The sequence below is a fragment of the Mastomys coucha genome, unplaced genomic scaffold, assembly GCF_008632895.1.
Source record: "Mastomys coucha isolate ucsf_1 unplaced genomic scaffold, UCSF_Mcou_1 pScaffold9, whole genome shotgun sequence".
NCBI classification, from domain to species: domain Eukaryota; kingdom Metazoa; phylum Chordata; class Mammalia; order Rodentia; family Muridae; genus Mastomys; species Mastomys coucha.
This window is the reverse complement of record NW_022196915.1, coordinates 36,552,100-36,559,611: the sequence shown is the minus strand read 5'-3', so window position 1 is coordinate 36,559,611 and position 7,512 is coordinate 36,552,100. Positions and strand designations below refer to the sequence as shown.

At 38.2% G+C, this 7,512-nt stretch overlaps 1 protein-coding gene across 1 annotated transcript in view; it reads right to left on the bottom strand.

Moving 5' to 3' along the window:
* The window catches only part of LOC116085206 (armadillo-like helical domain-containing protein 4), a gene marked incomplete at its 5' end in the record, with an annotated part of 14,446 nt that overhangs the window by 359 nt on the left and 6,575 nt on the right, over window positions 1-7,512 (bottom strand).

Genomic DNA, 7,512 nt, shown 5'->3' with positions numbered 1-7,512 from the left:
GAGACGAGCTGTAGGCGTCCATCATGTTGGTGTATTTGCCCTATTTATAGACCACCTCCTGCTAAAGCAAGGATGAGAGCACTCATGAAATAGTAACAAGAAGAGATAAAAATAAACAAATGGGAAATTCACACATCGGGAATGTTTAAAACTGCACTGGCTGAATATTTGGACACAGGCAGGCAGAAATCTCCAACTACTACTAACCTGCGAGTACCATACATTCAAATGAAAGGCCTATAGAGAAATAGTACCTTGGGCTCAAACACAATGTATCTTATGGGTTTATTGGAGGCAGCAAGATGCAGGATCTTTATCTCTGCTTTAAGTACAGGTATCAGTGTGTCGGACTCAATAAAAAAAAATGTGGCACCAGCATCCAAGTCAACTGTTAGTCCTGTCTAGGAAAAGCAATTCAATTCTTCAAAGAAATGAGAGTGGCTGTGGTGGTTTATATAGAAATGGCCCCCGTAGACTCATGCACTTGAATGTTTGCCCATAAGGAGTGGCACTATTAGGAGGTGTGGCCTTATTAGAAGAGATGTTCCCTTGTTAGAGGAAGTGTGTCACTATAGAGGTACCTTTGAGGTCTCTTATGTTCAAGCTATGCCCAGTATGACACAAAATACCCCTTCTATTGCCAGCAGATCAAGACATAGAACTCTTAGCTCCTTCTCCAAAACTATAATATAAAACATATTTATATGTTTTATATTTATATTTATATGTTTTATATTATCTGTAGCTATTGTGAAGGATGTTTTTTCCTTAATTTCTTTCTTTGGCAACTTATCATTTGTATAAAGGAAGGGTACTGATTTTTTTTTAGTTAATTTTGTATCCAGCCAATTTGCTTCAGTTGTTGATCAGCTGTAGTTCTCTAGTAGAATTGTGGGTATTGCTTAAATATATATTCTTTCTTAGCGATTATTCTGGGATGTAAACAGAGCAGTCATTGTGTCAAGGAACTTTCCTCAGAAACCAAAGAAAACAGACAACTAAGGCCACTCCAATCCTTCAGTGTCTGCTTCCTGTTTCAAGACCATATACATATACCTTTTCTCTTACCATGTAAAGCTTTCCTAGCTTGTAAAAAATGGTAGTTCTTCATGGATATGACATTCAGTGGGAGGATATATGCCTAAACTATGTAAAGACCTGAGCTCAAGTCCAAGAATAACAAAAGAGAAAAATTTATTTATTTGTTCTTACATGAGTTTTAAGTTTGTAGGATTTAGTATATGCAATAGTTCTCACATTTTAACCAATTCCAATTGAGCATCTGATGGAATTAATCCAAGGAACTAATCTGTTCCTCAGTGAAACATAGAGTCGTAGAGGACACAACAGCAGGTACAGAGACTATGCTTTGATGAACACTGTCAAGGAGATAGAAAGTACCAGATGCTGTTACATCAGATGGTGAACCTGAGGGAAACTTTTCTCATGGTATAAAGATTATGTACCAAATAAGAAATTCTCTGTGTAATGAGATCAATATGTGCAGGGAGAACATCTCCAGCAGAAAGACTAGCAACACCAAGAGCCTTAAGGCAGGTGTCTACAGGCTGTGTTCATAGACTATCAAGAAGGTCACTAGGGATTAGGCATGGAACAAAGGTGCACTATAACTATATAAAATTATGAGCAGAAGTAGATAGGGCCTATCAGACTTACAAATTTTCAAAATTTCTCAGACTTCAAGGTAGGAAATGGTCTAAACTGAGCACACAAAGAAGGAAACCCATGAGGATGCTCTTAGAACTTAGGTGAGGGATTGGATAATGGTGCTTGAAAGTAGATATGATGCAGATCTGCCTAGATCCAGTGATACAATTTATAAATGGACCCTTGCTGATCGTGATCCTGTGAGATACAAGAGGGAAGGAAGAAGATTCCTGCATCACCAACGAGAATGCAAAGATAATATGCAAAATTAAATCTATTTGGGACACAATGTGGGATGGCCATGCCAGTGACATACACATGCAAAGGCTGAAACCTAGGAAAGGTGGAAATGTGTAACTTATCAACAGACAGCAATGGAAACTTGGTCCTTGCTCCTTTTAGTTTGCTGTGACAGAGATGAACTAAAACAGTTGACAGTGAAACTGTCAGGACTGGGATACACCTCAGTTGACAGAGTGCTTGCCTAGCACACATCAAATACTGGGTTTGATCTCCACAACCACCAACAACAACACCAAAATCTAGTGTAGTAGCGCATGCTTATAGCACCAGCACTTAAGATGAAGGCAGGAATTTCAGAAGTTCGAGGTCATCCTTAGCTATATAAGGAATTGGAACTACCATGGGCTGCACGAAACACTTTCTCTTAAAGGAAGGAAGGCAGGAGGGAGGAAAGGAAGAAAAGAAAAAGGGGAGGAAGGAAAGACAGAAGCAAAGAAAGAAGGAAGAGAGGGAGGGAGGAAGGGAGGGAAAAATTAAAGAAAACTGTGCAATAGTAAACAAGAGTATTAGATAACAGTGCAAATGTCAGAGCAATGCTTGATGACATTAAGTGACATGTTCACAGTTCAAATAAAGAATTGTCTTTTTATACATGGCCAGAAGAGAGAAAAAATGTGTCTAGACAGTGCCCTCTCTCAGCCAATTTCATCTGTCTGGCCTGTCTATTAAAACATCTTAGCAGGGGTTTCATAACCCACAGGATCCTTTGGTCTTCTGAGGAGCTCAAAGGCTTTCCTGGAATTATCCCCACAAACTCACTTTGTTACCTGAACAGGGAAGGAATTTATAGGTTCTGTCTTACTTACACATTGCCAATGAAATCACCACACTGGGTTCTTAAATCATATCTGAACGGAGCTAAAAATGAGTCTGTTCAAATTCAGAACTGTTGTCTCCCTAGATTGGGGCTTGCTTTTCTTATTAATTATAACAGCAACATCGATCTGTGGTCGCTGAAAATCAACCTTTAATTTTGCTTACCACTAGACTATTACACGTTTCATCTCATAGGGAGACCTCACCGAAGGCACATCTCCAGGCTGTCATTAATGCATCACAGGAGTAAAGAACACTAGCAAATGTTTCATCACAGACTGAGGAAAAATACCAGAATAGCAAAATGTCCCCAAAATGTTTCACATGCCCGACTCTGGGAGCTCTCCACCTGTTCCTTCTGCCTTCTCATGGCATTTCTTTTTCATGTGGATCCTCACCTTTGGCCTACTTACTTAGTTTTTATAAGGCAGAGTTCTCTTCTCACTGGCCTTTCCCTTCCCCTTTTCTAAGTTTAAAACTGGATCTAAGGCAAACTAATGCACATGAGAAAATAGAAGGCTACTAGGAAAAAGGAAGTTCCTAAGCTGAGTTGCATGAGCTCTACCATATTCCTTTGAGGAATAGGAAATGTTTACTGGTATCTGGGAACTCTATGTCAGTAGATATCTAAAGTTCAAAAATAAGGGACCAGAAAGATGGCTCAGTGAGTACAGGACTTGCCACAGAAATCTGAAGATCTGGGTTCATTTCTGAAACCCATGGTTAAGAGAGAGAGCTGGCACCCACAGTTGTTCTCTGACCCTTCCTGTCCACATCATGGTGTAGATACACTTGCACATGCACATGCATACAGCAATATTAATAAATGGGATTAAATTGTTTTACCTAATAGCAATGTTACTAAAAGAGTTTACACACACAGGAATAACTACAGTCCTGGGAATGATACTACTTTTACAGCCAGATTCTTCTCAAGTTGAGCATAAAATTGAGTGTGAAACTTAAAAGCCAAAGAACTTAAATTTCTTCTAAGGACATGAAGCAATCTTCCAGAAGATGGCTCCCTTAGAGTAGAAGGCGCTGAGAAACCTCAGACATTTCTAATTATCACAAAATTCAGTTCCTCAAGGCTCTAAACTGATTTAGAATTTAATGAATTTCCTAACAGTTATAAAATCCTTAATATTCTCATCTTTGTATTTTACCATACATGAGATATATACAAAGAATATGCATATATGAATATTATGAAATTTAATTTCAAATTTCAATATGAAGAGCATAAATACACATACCCTCAGTTTTCTACCCAAATAACCCCAGAGAACTCACCATTGAACTAAAGAACTAGAACATCATTAATATTCTTACATGAGGGCTGAAATGATGGCTGAGATATTAAGAGACCATACTGCTCTTACAGAAGGCCAAGTTCAGTCCCTAGAATCCACATCACGTAGCTCAGAACCACTTTTAACTTCAGATCAAGATGGATCTAGCCTCTGACGTCAATTATACTCACATGTACAGATACATACACATAACAAAGCAAATCTTTATCACATCCACACACACAAACATATAGACATATATAAATGTGTGTGTATATATATATATATATTCTTTCAACTATGTACATACCACTTTATTTGTCTTATCAGCCATTAAAGGGGGCTCTAACCACTGATAGGGAAACAGTTCAGGAGAAAAAAATTCCCTACTCTAAAATAAATACTGGATGCAGTGAGAAGCATCAATTATCCATGCACTACTTAGAAATAAGGGAGGTAGAAATAAGAGAATTTGCCAGAAGCTCCTGGGCCAGCTAGCTTGGAATATACAGTGTAGGAGCAGAACTTCAGTGAGGTAAGATAGAACGGCAGTCCAAAGTTGTCCTCTGACCTCCACATACACGTGGCACTGTACACATGAACAAGCAAACCAACAGATGTTTTTAAAAAGCTTTAGAACACTTTCAACCTCATGATACCTCCTGGTTTATGTCTACTGCTGTTCACTATTTAACTCTGTCTTCTCCCTTCTTCATAAAGTATAAATGGCTAGATTTTCTATTCATGTTTTTTGATTTATTTCCTCCTAGTTCTTTATGAATCTTGGCCTTTCCTGTTGGTTTTCATTTCAAGTTTTGACAGGAAACTTGGTAGGTTTCACCATAGCAAGGGCTAAGCCTGGGGTTAATGAATTTATAAGTAGGCAGAAAGGCTTCTGAGAAACATACTCTCACCTTGGCTTTTAGGGCAAAATTATGAAAGTTTTCTAGAACAATAATTTGCAATAGCAATCTAAAGGCTTCTCACACTTTAGAATTAACCAAACCTGCAATTTGTAATGAGTACCCACAAGTTACCAAAGGGACAATCCACTGTAACTGAGAGACATCAGAAAAATGCACCAAGTGCTGTGGGGCTACACTGTCAGACACAAAGCATGTGCAGACACAAACCACGTCGGTGGGGCTACACTGCAGACACAAAGCATGTCAGACACAAACCACGTGCAGAGAGAAAGAAAGTCACAAACATAAAATAAAAACAGGATGCTGTAAATATGATCCAGAAGATGACAGAGTGTTAGGAGGAGAAAGAGGCTAATCTAACATTTAGATTAGAGTTAATATAGTCAGAAGAAAAGGACAGACCATTTCCAAAGAAACAAGAGGCTGAGAGTGAACATCACAACAAACCACTGGAAATGTAAGCTGGAAGACAGAATGCCATTCTCAAAGTGCTGAGAAGGAAGTAATGGAGAATTCTCTTCCTGTGCTTCTCAATAATAAAGACAAAGTGCTAAAAAGAGACTTTATCAAATGAACTGCTAGAAGAAGAGAAGGTCAAGGAGGAGGAGGAGAAGGAGGAGGAGGAGGAAAAGGAAGAAGAAGGAGGAGGAGGAGGAAGAGGAGGAGGAAGAGGAAAAGGAGGAGGAAGAGGAGGAAGAAGAAGAAGAAGAAGAAGGAGGAGGAAGAAGGAGGAGGAGGAGGAGGAACAGGAGGAGGAGGAAGAGGAGGAGGAAGAAGAAGGAAATATTTCCATGAAATACATTTGTCTAGAGTAAAAAAAGGAATACATTTGTCAGTGTACAGAAAAAGGCAGTTTGGCTACAGAAGGAGCCACTAGTAAACATAGGGAGCACCTACCAAAAACTGAACAAACTTGATGTCTCAAAATTTAAACAGATGGATCATATATTTTTCTAATCTTTTTCTGGAGGATAGTGTATGAATTTAAACATTAAGATGTAATATGATCCAAGAGTTGTGGCTCATACCTATAATCTCAGAACTTGCAGGCTGACACAGGACGATTGCCACAAGTTCAACATGAGCATGGGTTACAGAAATATAGTATAAAATAGTAGTATGGTATAATATGCAATATGGTATGTTTCAGGGCAGTCTGCGCTACAGAGTTATCTTAAAAAAAAAAAAAAGTAAAATGGAGCAGAGAAGCCCTATCTCTGAAAAACCCAATATAAATAAATAAATAAATAAATAAATAAATAAATAAATAAAAATAGATTCTGTTCAAAAAAATAAAAGTTAAATGAGAGGCTGGAGAGATGACTCAGCAGTTAAGAGGCTCTTCTAGAGGTCCTGAGTTCAATTCCCAGCAACAACATGGTGACTCACAACCATCTGTAATGGGATCCGATGCCCTCTTCTGGTGTGTCTGAAGACAGCTACAGTGTACTCAGATACAGAAAACAAAGAAATCTAAAAAAAAAAAAAAGAAAAGAAAAAAGAAAGAAAGAAAATAAACAATGGTAGTATGAAATCCAAACACAACAACCAGAGAGAGTATAAATAAATCTTTTGAAAAAGAAAAAGCATTGCCTGCATACCCATCTGACCCTCTTCCCCGCAGTAGAGAAAACATAGAATCCCAGTACATCTGTTTGTCCTCTCTCCTAGGACATAGCTGGCTGCCTGAATACTCCCCTATGCCCTGAGTTAGCATCCCCGTAACTATCACTTACAGCCTTTACACGACATTGTAGACCTTTCAGGGTACTGACTCAAGCAGTCACATGACTGTGGGCCCTATCTCCATTCTTATTTTTTATTGATGTGCAGTTATATCTCAAATACATGTTTTCATGGTCAAAGCATATGTCTTAGATAGTATAATTTGAACTGAATTTCTCAGCCTTAATTAGTAATTTAAAAAACTGTCTGACCCTAGACATGAACTTAAAGATGTTACTAAAAGAATAACCCATCACTGGCAAAGTGGCTCTATAAAAACACAGTACATATTTAAACTTCCACCATTTTATTTTCTATAAAAATCTGATAGGAGCCAGGCAGTGGTGACACATGCCTTTAATCCCAGCACTTGGGGGGCAGAGGCAGGTGGATCTCTGAGTTCGAGGCCAGCCTGGTCTACAGAGTGAGTTCCAGGACAGCCAGGGCTACACAAAGAAACCTTGTCTCAAAAGACAAAACAAAACAAAATCTGATAGAAAAACTCAGCTCCTGTAGTTAAACCTACTATTCTCATCCAGCCTGCATAATGAAACCAACTAAGACACTCACTTTGAATGTAAATACCATATCCTATCCATGTAAATCACTACAAAAGAACCTAGGTAGAAGGATTCATTAAAAGCTCTCCAAAATGAGTCTAACAAAATACCTATATGTATGAATGAATATGTTTAAGTATATAAGATACGTATCACATCCATACACATATACATACACATACATACACACATGTGCATACGTATATGTATATATATATATAT